This window comes from Rosa chinensis, chromosome 6 (assembly GCF_002994745.2).
Source record: "Rosa chinensis cultivar Old Blush chromosome 6, RchiOBHm-V2, whole genome shotgun sequence".
Classification (NCBI taxonomy): Eukaryota; Viridiplantae; Streptophyta; class Magnoliopsida; order Rosales; family Rosaceae; genus Rosa; species Rosa chinensis.
In genome coordinates, this window is record NC_037093.1 from 45,603,891 (window position 1) to 45,621,056 (window position 17,166).

General features: G+C 37.2%; 1 long non-coding RNA gene across 1 annotated transcript; it reads right to left on the bottom strand.

Moving 5' to 3' along the window:
- Nucleotides 1–1,128: 1,128 nt before the first annotated feature.
- LOC112169065 lies at nt 1,129–2,204 on the bottom strand. Its single transcript, XR_002924526.2, has 3 exons — nt 2,052–2,204; nt 1,891–1,919; nt 1,129–1,306 (listed from the first exon to the last, which is right to left on the bottom strand). It is a non-coding gene; the product is annotated as an uncharacterized LOC112169065 (long non-coding RNA).
- Nucleotides 2,205–17,166: the final 14,962 nt, after the last annotated feature.

Genomic DNA, 17,166 nt, shown 5'->3' on the forward strand with positions numbered 1-17,166 from the left:
AGAACAAATAAATAAATAAAAGAGAAAAGAGAGTTTTTTTTTTTTGACTTTGTCAAGGGGAACCCAAAGGCTTCCTAGGCCCAAGATAAACCCCTTCGGCGCATGTGAAATGCTCCAACTGTGCATTGCAGCACAGTGCCTGGCCACTTTGACAGCTTCGGGATTCGAACTTAGATTGGGGAGCACACCCAACTAGGCAAGAACCACTAGGCCACTTGCAGTGGTTAGAGAAAAGAGAGTTAAAAAAAAAGAGTTGGAGTAAAAAAGAACAAATTAAAAAAATAGAGAAAAAAGAGTTAAAAAAAGAAAAAAAGAAAGTAAATTTTTTTTTTTGGGTCAATAAGGGTAAAATAGTCATTTTTACTGTTGAAATAGTGCCACGTCAGCAAGATAACAGATTTTTTAACGGAAAATTGACGGCAGGGACTTTTTAGATGAAATTAGAAAGTTCAGGGACTTTTTAGGTGAAATTGAAACGTCAGGGATTGAAATGTCGAGACCCTATAAGTATAGGGAGTAAACAGTATTTTGTCCTAAAAAGAAATACTACTCACAAACAATTTCACGATCGGATGAGATTTTAAACTCTCAGTTTCAAAACTGATGTTGTGTTCTTCCTCAAGAATTTTGAAATTACTTGGCACAATTGAAGTTGAATTTTGAACTTTTTTCTACAGCAAACTAGTTAATAAAGATGTCTTGAGAATATCAGCATTTCTGATTATTGCCCAACTGGACTTGTGAATCTTAGAGCACATGATGGTTTGTTCTTCTTTTCAATTTCATATCAAAGTAGGGCTGGGCACGGGCCGGGCTCAACTATAATTTCACTGGGCCCGGACCCGGCCCGTTTTTCATTAGGCCCGAACCCGGCCCGTGTTGACAAAAACAGGGACCGGCCCGGAACCGGCCCTTTTCATTTCGGGCCGGGCTTGCGGGCTTTCGGGCCCAAAAACCTGTATTTGACCATTTGCTTATGCATTTATATATATATATATATATATATATATATATATCCAGATTTCATTCATATATAGCTGCAAATTTCAAGCTGTTGAAGATTTGAATCAAAACACAATATCAAGATACAAAGTTCAAGCTGCAAATTCGAATTCAAAGTGTCCAAATTCAAATACTCATCAAGACAATTGAAGGTACAATTCAAATTCAAAGTGTCCAGATTCAAATACAAATATCCAATGAAATATAAAGTCCTAATTCAGATGCAGCAATTTAGCAAGTCATTTTTCCAGCCTCCTATCCAGCAGCAATGCGGCCATCCATCAATTGGCTTCCATAGTTTTCCCTACAATAGCCATCATAAATAGATTTAGATAACAAAGAACCATTCAAGCTGCAACTTTACCATTAATAGCACTACACAGAGAACCTACTTCAATAACAAAGAACCATTAAGAGCCAAAAGGCCCAAAACTTTACTCAACTAGGAGTACACACAGAAGCTACTTCAATACCAATATTCAAGATTATCAACAAGTCCATATACAAAAATACCAGAAACTGCAAATCTCTTAATATATAAACAAATACCCAAAACTGCAACTCAACATAATCAACTTTACTCATTCATTTCAGAAACTGCAGGTAGCAAATAAAATAGCAATATGCAGCAAGCAAGTAAAAATTAATGCAGTAGGCAATAAATCAAATACCAGGAACCACAACTCACAAGCATATTTGCAGTCACTAAAAATCAAAAATTTAAATTTAGGATGCAACAATTCCATCACATTTCAGCCTCATTTTATCAGCAAACATAAACTGACAAACACAAACATAATAACTCAATCAGACGCAAAAACAATCACTCTATCAGAATATCACAACAACTGAACAAATAGTTGCAAAAACCCAGAAAAAGAAACTCACAGATCGTTGTGTTCAGCAGTGGTACAAGCCTGCAATCACATAGTACAAGCTACATTAAAACCCATTTTCAGGAACCACAACTCACAAGCATATAAGCACATAAAGAGATTAAATTTATCAATAAACTGAGGAACCCATGAAGCTAAAACGAGATGGCAGACCTGAAGAACAACGAGCTCCTATTTTGGTGTCTCGGCCTCACAGCTATGGCGGAGGAGAGGGAGAAAATGAGAGACGGAGGCGGCCTCTGGTGCGATGTGATCTATCCGGTGAAGGAGGCGGCCAGCTCTCCGGCCTACAGCTCCGCAGGTGAAGTAGGAAGAGAGAGAGAGAGAGAGACGGAGGCGGCCTCTGGTGCGATGTGATCTATCCGGTGAAGGAGGCGGCCGGCTCTCAGGCCTACAGCTCCGCAGGTGAAGTAGGAAGAGAGAGAGAGAGAGAGACGGAGGCGGCCTCTGGTGCGATGTGATCTATCCGGTGAAGGAGGCGGCCGGCTCTCTGGCCTACAGCTCCGCAGGTGAAGTAGGAAGAGAGAGAGAGAGAGAGAGAGAGAGAGAGAGAGAGAGAGAGAGAGAGAGAGCAGCAGCAGCAGCGGGCGTCTCAGCGGCGGGGGTCTGAGTGTCTCAGCGGAGGAGAAGGAGGCGGCCGCCTCTTATTGCTATTTGGTTCAGATCGGGCTACACGAAGGAAATGAAGGCTGAGGAGTGAGGAATGAGGATTAGGTTTAGGTTATTAGGTATTTGAGTGAGAATGCAATCCTGTGTGTATGATCCTATTATAAAAATTTTGAGGCTTATATGAGGACCAATACTACATGAACATCTGTCCTCTTTAATATATGACGGGCCTGACGGGCTTTGACAGCTTTGAAATACAAGGCCCGGCCCGAACCGTTTGTCTGAAGATCAAGGCCCGGGCCCGAACCGTTTGGTTAAAAAAAAAATTAGGCCCGGCCCGTTCGAGTCGGGCTTTGACTGTTCGGTCCGGGTTTACGGGTTTTCGGGCTTAAATGCCCAGCCCTATATCAAAGTTTGTTTCTTCCTTTTTTTTTTTTTTTTCTTTAGATCCGATCAAATGGTGATGGAGGGAGGGAGAGAGGGATTGACGTGGTGAAGAACAGAGAAAGGGATAGAATTATAGCATATGGTTTTTTTTTTTTTTTGCAAAAGGGTGAAAATGGAAATAAAATAGTTAAAAAATTAGAGAAGGTCTAAATATTAAATTTGGAGGTATGAATAGAGCCACCCATGTCAAAAAGACTTTTGGTCCTTTAAAAAAAAAAAACTTTTGGTTCTCAAATAATTTTGTAATAGCTACACCAAAATATTTGTTAAAGGAAAATCCAAATCAAATTGTTTTGATTTACTTTTGTATTAAAAGATAAGGCCATATATAGAAATTAATTATTTTTATTTAATTATTTTAGGTAAATTATAAAGTTATATAAGGAAATTCCAAAAAAAGTTTGAATGTTATATTAATGTGATTGTCCAAAAGAAAATTGAATGTTATATTAATAAGGGAGGTAGAAGAGTATTTATTTATTTTTTTCCTCTCTTTGTCCTTATTTGTCTTTTCATATGAGTTGACAAAGTCTATTAATAATTGAAAAAAGATGGAGGTCCAAATATCAAATTTGGAGGTTCAACTAGAACCACCCTAAAACCATTTGACAAATAAACATAAAAGTTTTTCTTGAGTTATAGAAGCAAGAGATGAATCAGAGCAGATACATAAACAAAAATTATATTTACACGACAACAAATCATCAATCCATTAATAAGATAGAAATGATTCATCTAAGAGAGTAAATATGAATGAGGAAAATTTAAGTCAAGAATTTCAGAACATATATGTACCTATATTATAGAATATAAAATGAAAACGTCAATGTAGCATTTACCTCTATCATTCCAAATATGAAATAATAATATTTACTTCAATGGTAGTGATAAGAAAGACGAGACAAGATTGATAGGAGATGAGAGAAAGAAGAAGAAGAAGAAGAAGAAAGGAGAATCAGGCTATACGTAACAGGCAAGATCAAGAAAGAATAATAGGTTAATATATATATATATATATATATATATATTTTGAATTCAATCAAGAACCAAACTGAGAGCATCTGACCTAGCGCGGCGTTCTAGAGATCTAGAAAGCAAGAATTCTACTACCATGGATTTGGAAATTCTTAGTTGGAATTGTAGAGGGATCTGCAATAACACAACAACGAGAGCATTGAAAGATTTGATTGCTCATAATCGTCCTCAAATTGTTTTCATCTGTGAAACAAAAATCAATCATCTCTCTGATTTTAACACTTTGTCCACTGCCTTAGGGTTTCCCAATTCACCGGAAGTCTTGAGCGATAGGCAAGCTGGTGGCTTGGGTATGTTTTGGAGTGACGAAGTGCAGGCGAAAATTGGAATAGTTTCACAACATCATATGGATCTGTTCATTGACTGCGGTGCTGGAAATCCTCACTGGAGATTGACTGGCTTTTACGGTTATGCACGAACGTCCAAACGTTATCTTTCCTGGCAGTTGTTACGTGATTTGAGAGATTTAGATGCACTGCCATGGATTGTTATTGGGGATTTCAAGGACATCCTCAATAATGATGAGAAGAAAGAAGGTTCGATTAGGGCAGAGAGACAAAGACGAGGGTTTCTTGATGCTCTAGGTTATGGTGATTTATTAGACATAGAGTTTCATGGCCCTCAATCTACATGGTGGAACTCAAAAACCCAGCTCCGTCTGGACAGAGCAGTTTGCACATCTTCCTGGTTTGATATCTATGGCTATGCTAGACTACAACATCTACCGCCTAGTGACTCAGATCATGTCCCTATCCTGCTTCATGCCAGCACGACACCATTGCCTAAGAGAAGGATCCATTATAGATTCAAGTTTGAATCTTACTGGTTGCAGAATAGTGAGTATGATGATGTTGTGAAGACAGCTTGGGCTACTAATGTTTCTGGCTCACCCATGTTTCGTGTGACGAAGAAAATTACCTACAAGGTTAGAGTTAGATAAATGGCAGAAAAGGGCGTTTCGGAGTAGACAAATGCAGATGCTTGGTATTCGAGCAAGATTGGAGGAACTGCTTGATGTTCATTTGTCTAAAGCTGTGATGAGGGAGAAGAACAACTGATGGAAAATCTACAGTGTCTTCTTTCACAGGAAGAAAGCTTTTGGAAGCAACATTCCAAAGTGCATTGGTTGAAAGAGGGAGACCAAAATACGAGTTATTTTCATAGGAAGACTGCTAATACGAGGAGAAAAAAAATACTCTTTGTGGGTTGTACAATGAAGATGGCGAATGGTGTGAGGATGATGAGGAAGTGGAGAAGGTGATAACCTCTTATTTCTCAACAATGTTTACTGCCTCCGAGATTGATATGGAAGCTATGAACACAACCTTGGAAGCAATTCAAGTTTGCGTTTCTCAAGAGATGAATGTTCAGTTATGTGCACAATATTCTCAGGAAGAGGTGAGGTATGCTTTATTTCATATGTATCCAACCAAGTCCCCTGGGCCGGATGGCATGCCTCCCCTATTTTTCCAACACTATTAGGAGCGACATTACTGAGGCAGTACAAAATTGTTTACAAACAAGTCAGTTTTTGAAGCAGATTAATTTTACACACATATGCCTTATTCCAAAAGTGCCTAATCCGGAACATATGGATGATTTGAGGCCAATTGCATTATGTAATGTAATTTACAAGATATGATCGAAGGTTATTGCCAACATATTGAAGCTTATTCTCCCAACTTTGATATCTCCATTTCAAAGTGCTTTTGTACCGGGAAGGCTGATTACAAACAATATACTTGTCGCTAATGAAGTAGCTCATTTTGTGCATAATAAAAGGGATGGCAGTGAGGGTTTTATGGCTCTGAAACTCGATTTTAGTAAGGCCTATGACAGGATGGAGTGGACTTTCCTTCGAAGGGTGATGGAGAGATTTGGTTTTGCTTCTAGCTGGATTGAAATGGTAATGCAGTTTGTTAGCCCTGTAAGGTATTCTTTCTTGATCCGTGGCAAACCTCAGGGCCTTGTTATACCTAGCAGAGGACTGAGGCAAGGTGACCCTTTATCACCTTATTTATTTCTCATTGGAGCAGAGGGTTTTTCAGCTTTGCTTCAACAAAAACAGGAGGTAGGGGTTCTATCTGACATTGAGATTTGCCATGAAGCCCCAGCAATTAATCATTTATTGTTTGTTGATGACAACATGCTTTATGCCCACACATCTTTAGAGGATTGTTATCAGACTCAAGAAGTGCTTGAGACGTATGGTAGAGCCTCTAGTCAATTGGTTAATTTTCATAAGAGTTCTGTTGTTTTTAGCAAAAATGTTTCGGAGTTCATGAGAGATGATATTGCTAGCCTTTTGGGGGTTGCGGAAGTGGATTCTCATGAGAAATATTTGGGTCTGCCAACCTATGTGGGAAGGAAGAAAACTTCTACCTTTCATTACATCAAAGATAATTTGTCAAAGAAGCTAGCGAATTGGCAAGGAAAGTTGTTGAGTGGAGCTGGGAAGGACATTCTTATTCGGGTGGTTGCTCAAGCTTTACCTACTTACGCTATGAGTGTGTTCCAACTCACAAAGAATTTTTGTAATGATCTTGAGCAAATATGTGCTCGATTTTGGTGGGGTAGTACTTTGGATAAGAAAAAAAATTCATTGAAAGTCTTGGATAGCTTTATGCAACCCTAAGGAGGAAGGGGGTCTAGGGTTTCGAAGTTTATCTAATTTCAACTCTGCATTGTTAGCCAAACAAGCTTGGCGTGTGGTAAACAATCCGGATTCATTGGTAGCTCGGATCTACAAAGCAAAATACTTTCCAGATTCTAATTTATGGTTGGCTGAACCTTTTAATTCTCCTTCTTACTTATGGACAAGTTTGTTTTCTACTAGGGAGATTCTACGACTATTGCCATATTGGTAATGGCTTGTCTATAAACATATGGTCGGATTGTTGGGTGCCTGGAGTTCCAGACTACAAACTGGCTGCTAATGATACTGCTTCGTTAGAAGTTAGGTAGGTTAGCGATTTGCTTGATCATACAGGGTAGTGGAATGCTGGTTTAATTAGAAGGGTGTTTACAAGGGAAGAGGCAGAAGCTATTATGAGTATTCCTCTTAGTACAAGAGCAGTTGAAGATAGAGTAGTGTGGAGGGAGGAGAAGAGACATAAATTTACAGTTAAGTCGACGTACCGTCTTGAGTTTTCCGTATCACATTCTAGAAGTCCTTTCCAGATATCAGTGGATGTGAGTTTTTGGAAGAAGTTTTGGAAAGTTGTCATTCCGAATTCTGCTAAAATTCACATTTGGAGAGTTTGTCACAATATTTTACCTTCCCTAGAGAGGCTTACTTTGAAAAGGGTGGTCTTGGACTCAAATGTTTGTGTTCTATGCTCTACTGACTTGGAGACTACAATTCATTTATCCCGGGATGGTCCATTTACCAAACAGGTGCTTCAAACCAATGGTGTGCTATCATAGGTTTGTTATAACCCTCACTCTTCTCATCTTGATCTTCTTGAGTGGATTAGTTTTTGTGCTCATGAGCTTTCGGTTAAAGACCTGGGTGATTTGATCTATCTCCTTTGGGGCATTTAGAAGGAACGAAATTGTAGGATTTGGGACAACATAAGTGTCATAGCTCTTGAGGTACTTATTATGGCAATGTCTAGGCTGCATGCTTTTAGATTTCATAATTTGAAACCATTGGTTGGTAGTACTATGAGGACAGCACGCTGGTCTTCTCCTCCTATGGGATGGTGTAAGATCAATGTACGTAGATGGTTCATATAATCCTGCTACCAAATGTGGAGGTATTTGTTTCATAGTAAGGGACAATTTGGACAGTTTTCTTGCTGGTGGAGGTAGACCTTTTCAAGGTCTACTTGGCCCAGAACATGTGGAGTTGTTAGGATGCAAATTGGCCTTGAATTTTGCTGTGGAGCAGGGGCTTGTTCCTGCTATATTAGAAACTGATGCACAAGTAGTTCAAAGACAATTGATGCAGCGTGATGACCCTAATACTTCTGCTTTGGGTCGAATATATGATGATCTAAGTTTGATACTTGAGTCTCATCCAAATTTAAAGATTGTGCATGTTCATAGAAGTGCAAATAGGGTGGCTCACCTCATGGATGCACATGCTTGTATTGAAATCCAGGAATGCTTTTATTTTTCTTCTCCCTCATTTCTGCTTGCTGCCTTAGCAGCTGAAGCTACCTCTATGTAATTCTTCTTATTGGTGCAATAAATTTCTGACCTCTTTTCCTTCAAAAAAAAAGAAGAACCAAACTAAAAATATAAATTAAAGTCAACATATTAAATTTGCTAATTTTACATTAAAGAAGATTGCAATAATTTAGGATTATAGTTAATATATTGACTTAAACTATTTTTTGTGCAAAAAATATTAAATAAGGGTATATTATGAATGCAAAATTTAGTTGTTCAGTGAGCAAGATAGAAAAAGAAATAAATCTAATTGAGTAGTGCTAAATACACCAAAAAATTATACAAAAAACTAATACCAAAGGATGTGGCATCCTACGTGGCATATATCCAGTCATCACCTTCAATTAAATAATTTGCAGCATATTATGATTAGAGAAAATATTTCAAACAATACCCAAACTTAGGCCGACTCCTAACTTCAGTACTCGACTATGCAAAACTATCACTTTGATACCCCAAGTTTGAAGCCTGACCCAACAATGGTACACGCCGTCCATGACGGCGTTAACTAGCTAACCACGTGGCATATTTTGAGGGGTAATTTGGTCCAACTTTTTTTTTTTTCTTTTTTCTTTTTAATTATAAAAAATTGAGACCAATTTTTTGGTCTCACTAATAATACTTGTCCCTACGCGAGCTCTGGCCAAGATGACCAAGAGTGAAGAAGCCATTATAGCCGAACTCCAAGGCCTCTCCAACAAGGAGATCGGGAGACCAAAAACAGAGAGAGAGAGAGAGAGCTAGTTGCTCTCTGACCCGGACACCAGCTGCGACCCGAGAAAGAAATCCGACTGGAGGGATGATGTCCGGCCACCCCACGATGGCGCACAACCACCATTCCCTTCGTCTCTGCGTCACCTACGTCCATATGCCTTTGGATCACTCATGCATTGAACGGAGAAGGAGCAACGACAACTGGAAGCTCCGAGACTTCTCCGGCGAGCTCTACAATTCCCGGCGATTCCGACTACCATTTTGGCTACCTATGGTATGAAATCTCATCTCCTCGTTATGCCAACAAGCCTGTGCAATTATTTTTTGAATTTGATCGGGTTTTAATGACTTGGTTTCTGGGTTTGGTCTCGGGCAGCCGTGTTCTTGGACACCGGCTACATTTCCAGCTGTTCTCGACTCATTCCTGCCTAGTTTCTGGTTCGACTGCTTCTCTGGACGAGACCTGACCCTGTGTGGGAATTAAACTCCGAAAATTTCTGGGTTGTGGTTTTTGAGGCTTGAATACCAGTTCATCATGAACTTCCTCATAAACTTCCAATCACAAGTTGACAAAACCCAGATGAAGGAGACCAGGAGAAGAAGAAGGGATCTGCTAAAGAGGCAGCCATTTGGTCAATGATGTGTGTTTGTGTGATACGAAGCTTTACCATAATCAAAAAGGACTCTCTCTCTCTCTCTCTCTCTCTCTCTCTCTCTCTCTGTGCAACATGGTTTACGAATTTCACAGAGAAATTGATAAAGCCATGAAGGATTTGGTTGTGTATTGTGTTTGTGAACTGCGATTCCATGGATGTTGGGATTTCTTGGGTTATGGTTTGAGTTAGTGGGTGGTGGAAGAGGCGGAGGAAGTGGAGGAGTTGGTACCGGTGCTGTGATTTGGGTGGAATTCTTGAATTTCTGTTTGACTGAGAGAGTGAGAATGAATTTGGGTTGAACTGACCCAATTACCCTTCAAGTATTGCCACGTGGTTGGGCTCTTAACACTGTTATGGACGGCGTGTATCGTTCTTAGGTCAGGCTTCAAACTTGGGGTACCAAAGTGATAGTTTTGCATAGTCGGGTACTGAAGTTAGGAGTCGGCCTAAGTTCGGTTACTGTTTGAAATATTTTCTCTTATGATTATTATTTATCTAATAATATTCATTTTCAATTAACCTAAAAAAGTATAAAAAAAAAAAATTAAAATAACTTCCTTATCTGAAAGGAAGACGTGATGATCAAACAAAGCAATCTATAACTCTGCAAATTCAACAGTTCACAGATGCATAGAAAGAGGTGGATGATTATAAATACCCAGCCTTGAAATACTAAACAATTTTTTTTTAGAAGAGAAAAAAAAATTAAACATAACTGAAACAAGTCATGTAATCTAACTAAGATGACGTTCATCTTTAGAAATTAGAAGCATCGACCTTCAATTCTTCAACTATTGATTAAGGCACTTGAGGAATGGTGCGGAAGATGCCAATGCAGTAAGAATTCTTGGCTTTGGATCGGAGGCCTTAGGAATAGTAAAGTGTCTTTGCATGATTTGCCCTTCTTTGAAAGTTTTATCGGATTCTTGTCTATAATTTTGTCATTGTGTTTGCTTGTATTCATGATTTTATGGCTATAGCTATGGCGGGTCATCTTCACTGTGGAGGACTCTGGAGGTGTTCTATCAAAATAAAAATTTTAATTATCAATTTTTATTTTAAATGAAAAAGAATAAAATAGGAAGACATGTGAGAAATTATTAGGATTAAGATGAAGATGTGGCACATGCCACCTTATTTGGTATAGGTTTTTTGTATAACATTTTGGGATCTTAAACATTTTCCAATCTAATTTGGCAGCTGAGTCATAGAACCTCAATTAACAAAAAAAATCAAAAAATCATACGGACTACATCTAATATGGGATGTAAGTTTTGGGCTTGGATCAAGTTAACTCTTAAAAAAAAAAGTTTAGTATAAATATCAAGGGTTGAAATCATCTTAAAAATTTTCATATAGTAGCACTTTTTGAAACACGAAGTATTTAACATAAAGTGTTGCTATTGGGACATCCAAATCTGCTCATTTGACCTCACTCTATTATAAATTATTAAATGACATATATAACCTACTATAAAATTACTATTAAGGACAATAATTATACCCAAAAAAAAATTATATTGATTTTCTCTAGACTTTCCAATTCAATAATATTGGATTGCATATATATATATATATATATTTATTTATTTAATAAGAATTAAAACTATGATTAAGATCATGTGACATAAAAATATATGATATACATGTTGAACACATATTGGTGAAGGAAAACAAAATAAATATAACTAAATCTAAGTCTATCCATTATATTTGTAAAAAAAAAAAATTGAGCTAGCAATTAAAAAAACTAAACAAATATTTAAATAATTAATCATGATGTATTAGAAAATATAGAAAATAAAATAAACAATAAGAAAAAATGATTATTATTATTTTTTAGCATAGTTAAAAAAAAAAACCACAAAATAGTTCATGTTATTTTCTTGTTGATTAGAAATTAAAAAAAATATTAGAAATTAAATTTTAAAATTCAATACCTTGTATTGAAAAAAGATATTTATGTTGTCTGATTAAGGAATGGATATGTGATTAAGATTTAGAGATTCTAATGAAAAAAATTCTTTAACATATGTTTTTTGTTTCAAAAGAAGCATTTTTCAAAGTACTATAAAGTTGGGTGGCCCAAAACCAAATCCAAATCCAAATCCACATTCAACCACCACTGGCGGTGGCCACTGTTGCATCAACCCTAGCAGCTTCATCTGCCGCCATACGAGAAACGAAAAATAGACGTGACATCCGACACCAAGGACAACTAAAATTTTATCACAAAACTCAATCATCCACATCCGAATCCGGCCCCCACACCCACTTGTTGGGCGTGCTCCCCACCTCCTTATCCAATACCATATACCCGGTCACGTGTGTGGGACCTGACTACGCGCGTAACTGGATAACCCCTTTCGCTTCCTTCCAGATTCCGTTCCTTTTCGCTTATGAGTCAACACGTGGAAGATTGTGGAACGTTAAATACGTAGATGCCAGTCCATTCGCTTCATATAATGGTACATTTTTAATCATCATTAGTAGTACTTAATAGTAATTAAAATACAACTTTAAGGTTTAATCTGAAAGGGCATGGCTCTGATTTCGGTGCTCCAATGACATTCTTAAGTACAAAGAAATAGTCTTTAAATTTGTTATCTTGTTGATATTTGTGTAGCTCTCTCTCTCTCTCTCTCTCTCTCTCTCTCTGTGGTCAAGCTGTTCATGATTTGACGCAGCTAATCCACACCCTTTTTGCTTTCAAACAAGCTCTGATCTTTGGAGTTCGGCCAACCAGAAAACAAAACAAAAGCTCAGTCCTTTACTCTTCGGAGAGACGCAAAGCTTGAGCTTTCTTCTAGCTTCTTCCAATATCCAAACTAGTGGGTTTTCACTCTCTTGCATGTTTGCTTTTTTTTTTTTTTCTTGCAGCTTGGTGTGGGTTTGTTGTTTGAGTCTGATCTTAGAGTTTTGGAACCTACTCTTTTGCTTGAGGTTTCCGTTTATCTGTTTGTTTGCTCTGTTTGTTCCTGTGCTTGAGTTTTTGTGTGGCTGATCTGCCTGCATATAATGGTACATTTTTAATCATCATTAGTAGTACTTAATAGTAATTAAAATACAACTTTAAGGTTTAATCTGAAAGGGCATGGCTCTGATTTCGGTGCTCCAATGACATTCTTAAGTACAAAGAAATAGTCTTTAAATTTGTTATCTTGTTGATATTTGTGTAGCTCTCTCTCTCTCTCTCTCTCTGGTCAAGCTGTTCATGATTTGACGCAGCTAATCCACACTATTCCTTTTTGCTTTCAAACAAGCTCTGATCTTTGGAGTTCGGCCAACCAGAAAACAAAACAAAAGCTCAGTCCTTTACTCTTCGGAGAGACGCAAAGCTTGAGCTTTCTTCTAGCTTCTTCCAATATCCAAACTAGTGGGTTTTCACTCTCGCATGTTTGCTTTTTTTTTTTTTCCTGCAGCTTGGTGTGGGTTTGTTGTTTGAGTCTGATCTTAGAGTTTTGGAACCTACTCTTTCGCTTGAGGTTTCCGTTTATCTGTTTGTTTGCTCTGTTTGTTCCTGTGCTTGAGTTTTTGTGTGGCTGATCTGCCTGGTAAATGGAACGTTAGGTTTTCCTTACAAGTTGATCTTCATGCATCGGCTAGAGAAGTGATTGGAATACTACTGAAAATTTCATGATATTCTTCTTTTCTGTAACCAAGTAGTGGTGTTTCGGTAGGAAGAGTTATCTGGAAGATTTCCTTTTCATTATAGTAGTCTCAAATCTGTAAAATATATTGGCTTACCCTTGAACCTTTTATGCAAAAATTCCTGACTTAAAAGTTTTCAAGCTTCAAAGGATTTTGCTTACTATTTAAAAGGATCGGAATAACTACTGAAAATTTCATGATTTTCTTTTTTCTGTAAGTAGACCAGGAAGAGGAAGAGGTAAGTGGAAGATTTTTCCTTTTCTTTACAGTAGTCTATTATCTGTAAAATTTGACCGTTCCTAATTGGCTTAAACTCTTAAACCTTATATGCAAAAATTCTTGGTTTAAAGTTTCAAGCTTCAAAGGATTTTGATTACTATTTAAAGCTTAGCATCCAGATTGTTCTCAGTCAAGTCTCAAATTATTCAAGGCTCTTCTACATGTATAGAATGGCTCTAAGAGTATCTACACTCCAACATTATAATTTTTCTTGAAGTACTTTCTACTGATCTGGCTTTCATAAGTCCATGAATTTGATTTTTCACTGTCAGATTTCTATGCATATCTGGAGTTTCCATGATCACCACCTTTGCAACCCATATGTTTGCCCAGTTATTTGGTCCATACAATATGATTTAACTCCTTTGATCTACAAGCTTTAGGTTCTATGTATGGAAGGTTACATATTGTTGATGTTGGGGTACAAGATAAATTTCTTATCAGCCTGTCATCCCTGGTGTACCTTTAATCCGTGGAGCGAGATCCCTATCTTGCATGTGATATTGTGTTCATTAATATCTGGTGGCAGATTTTGGTTACTAGCTATGAGAACAAAGTAAATTGGCTCAGTCCGGGACTTTTTCTTGGTGAATGGTGATGCCCTTCGACGTCTGTTTTTGTGCCTGAAGCTAGGTCAATTAATTTGTATGATGAAGTTTTGGTACATTGATACTTTTATATCATTTGCGCTTATTTTCTTTTCTTTTTGTCTTGCATGTTTTAGGCATTGACATGAAAGGTGCTGAACTTGTATATGTCAACTTTCTTCATAATTGTATTGTGATTAGCGGAAAACATGTTAATTCGGCTTTTAGCAGTTACTGTATAAGTGTATGACTATGAGCTGAGCTATCAGTGGTTTTGATGACGAAGAGAGGGAGTACACTTGTCAGCATCCATGAAAAGGCCATGGGTGTTTACGGGAGTGCTCCCTCTCTTTGTCATTAAACTGCACTTGTCCAGGTCTGTCCTTGATGCTATGTTCCATGTATTTGCATCTTTGGGATGTAAACTGGCTGATAAGCTTATAACATTTTGTAATTTGTCATTTATCTTTGTCAATCATATTATTTATTCCAGAATGGTTACCATTAGCCTTTTTGTTGGTTGATGTCGTGTTATGATATGGAGATTAAATGTTGTTGAAGTAGAGTGGTCATTGTTCATGGATCAATCTCTTAGTACATCAACATGGATGCGTTATCTTGTTAATTACATTACAGTCACTTGTTTGGAAAACTAAAATATTTTGGCACATACCCGTTCAGTGATTCAATTTTACATAATTAAATTGTTTTACCTCAATAAAATCTTAACTAATGTAATTTCAATAAAAATTTCTAAATACTTTTAATCTTTTTTTCGTTTCTTTTTGTAAGAATTGTTAATAGGACTGGAACATGAGGTGTGGCAGTGATATAAGATGATTAGAATAGGTAGAGATCAACATTCAGGTTTGAGTCGTAGGAATGCAAGACATTCAACAGTTGGCTTTGTTTCACTTGATCTATGGAATTGATATTTCACTGCTAACTACAAATCCAAATATTAGAGTTCATTTGGGCGAAACAATTGGTATGCGATATTGTACATGTGAGAACATATTTTCTTGCCAAGTTCTTCAAGACTATTGTGTTGGATATACTTAAATCATTACATATATACAGGTAATAAACAGACAGAAAACTGTATGAAACAGCATGATTGCTAATATGATCACAAACAATGATGGTCATGAGCATGAGGAACATCAAAGGGAAGTGCTAATTTGTATTGGCACTGCTGAATTAGAGGTTGCGTGTTGATGTTGTGACTCGAGACTTTCTTGCATGTTATACTATGTTAATTTCATGTCATAGAGACTTTCTTGCATGTGATACTATGTTAATTTCATGTGGTGGTTTTGGTGACTTTTTTTTTGTCGGCAACTGGTGGGTTTTGGGGACCAGTTGGTCGTACATTATATAGTTGTACATTTATGATCATGGTTGATGTGTTATTCTTGTACTGTTGGTCTTAACTATGTATATATGTTTATATCAACCAAATACTGTATGTCCTTTTTCTTCTATTGCTTTTGCTTTCTGTTTTCAGCTGTTTGGTTCTTTTCTTTTGATTTCTCTAGTCTTGCTTGTTTTGGCAGTTGACCATGTGAATCATGCTTTGCAGACTTGTGTCCCTTGTACTGTTATTTGGCCCATTGCCTTATTAATTCCCTTCGACAAAAAAAAAAAAAAAAAAAAGGGTACAGTGGTTCCAGTCTGGGGGTTTCTCTAGGTATGCACTGCTGTAGTCATTTTCTTTTGCCTAAATCTTGGTCAATTAATTGGTGATGATTGCAGTTTTGGTATTGGTACTTCTGTATCATTTGCTTTCTCCCAAATTTGTTTGGCTTTGACATGACAAGTGTGGAATTTGCCAGCCAAATTTCTTAATAATTTTATCTCGATTGTTGAAAACATTCTAATCTGACTCTTTGCCATTACTGAGGCAAGCTATGATTGGATTTGTTTGACGATGAGAGAGAGCACGCTTGTCAGCATCCATGAAACATTCATGAGTGTTTACGGGCGTGCTCCCTCTCATCGTCATAAAATCGATCTAATCTTGCAAACCTTTCGCATACAAACTAGCTGATGATCATAAATTGTGCAAGTTAGTACGTATATATGTCTGTCTCAATATTCTTTTCATATAGGCTCATCATTTTCCTTTTCATGGTCGGTATCCTTTTTCTGATATAGAGTTTAAATGTTGAAGAAGTAGAGAACAGTCATTGGTTATGAGTTGATATCTGAGTAGATCATCCACATGGATGAGTTCTTTAGTTATTTGTACTAGTCACTTGTGAAAAATCAAAAGTTTCTTAACATTTCTATGTAGTCATTTTTTAAGGAATAGGAACAAATGACTGGCAATGGTGAGGTGTGGTGGATAGTAATTTGATGAACAATAGGTCTTATTTTACTCTTTGTTGGATTTTTTTTTTTATCTATTTTAGACTTTCAAGGAAGCCCCAGACGGTTTGTAGAGGTATTGTCTAGCTCCCAACCACAGAATTTGTAGTTTCACTTTTGAGATCCTAAATATGTGTGACTATATAAGCATGCAAGACATTCAAAAATTGGATACTTGGTTGATTATGATGCAATTCATATATCCCTATTGACTACAAAAACAAGCATCAGAGTACTTGGTTGTTCAGACTTCAAACAGGTATGGTGGGCAATGCAAGGATACTCCTGCAGCCCAGGAACCCATGAGTACTTCTACAAGGACGGAAGAAGTGCTAGCTGGCCCTACTTGCCTACAAATCTTATGGTATACACCATAAATGTCAAGTTTCGTAACAATTGGTAAATATTATAGACCTTTGTACTTTTCATATATTTACTAAGTGTCTGTGGTTCATTAGTGTGTAAATATTATTCTTAGAACTGCAACCAGTGGCCATAGGTTTGGTAAGAAAGTAACAAAGTTAAATTCCTGCTTTGCTCAAATGCCTTGCTAATTGCTAATTCAACGACAAAATGAATAACTAAAGGTCTGAGGCTTTCTTTATTGAAAAACAAAGATATGCTCATAACTATCCAGTTGCATGTTGTTTATTTTTGGAATGCTCGAGATCTTTGACTAAAATTAGACTCCAAGCTAAGATAAGGAGATGTTATGCTTATAACTATCCAATTGCATAGGAAGTT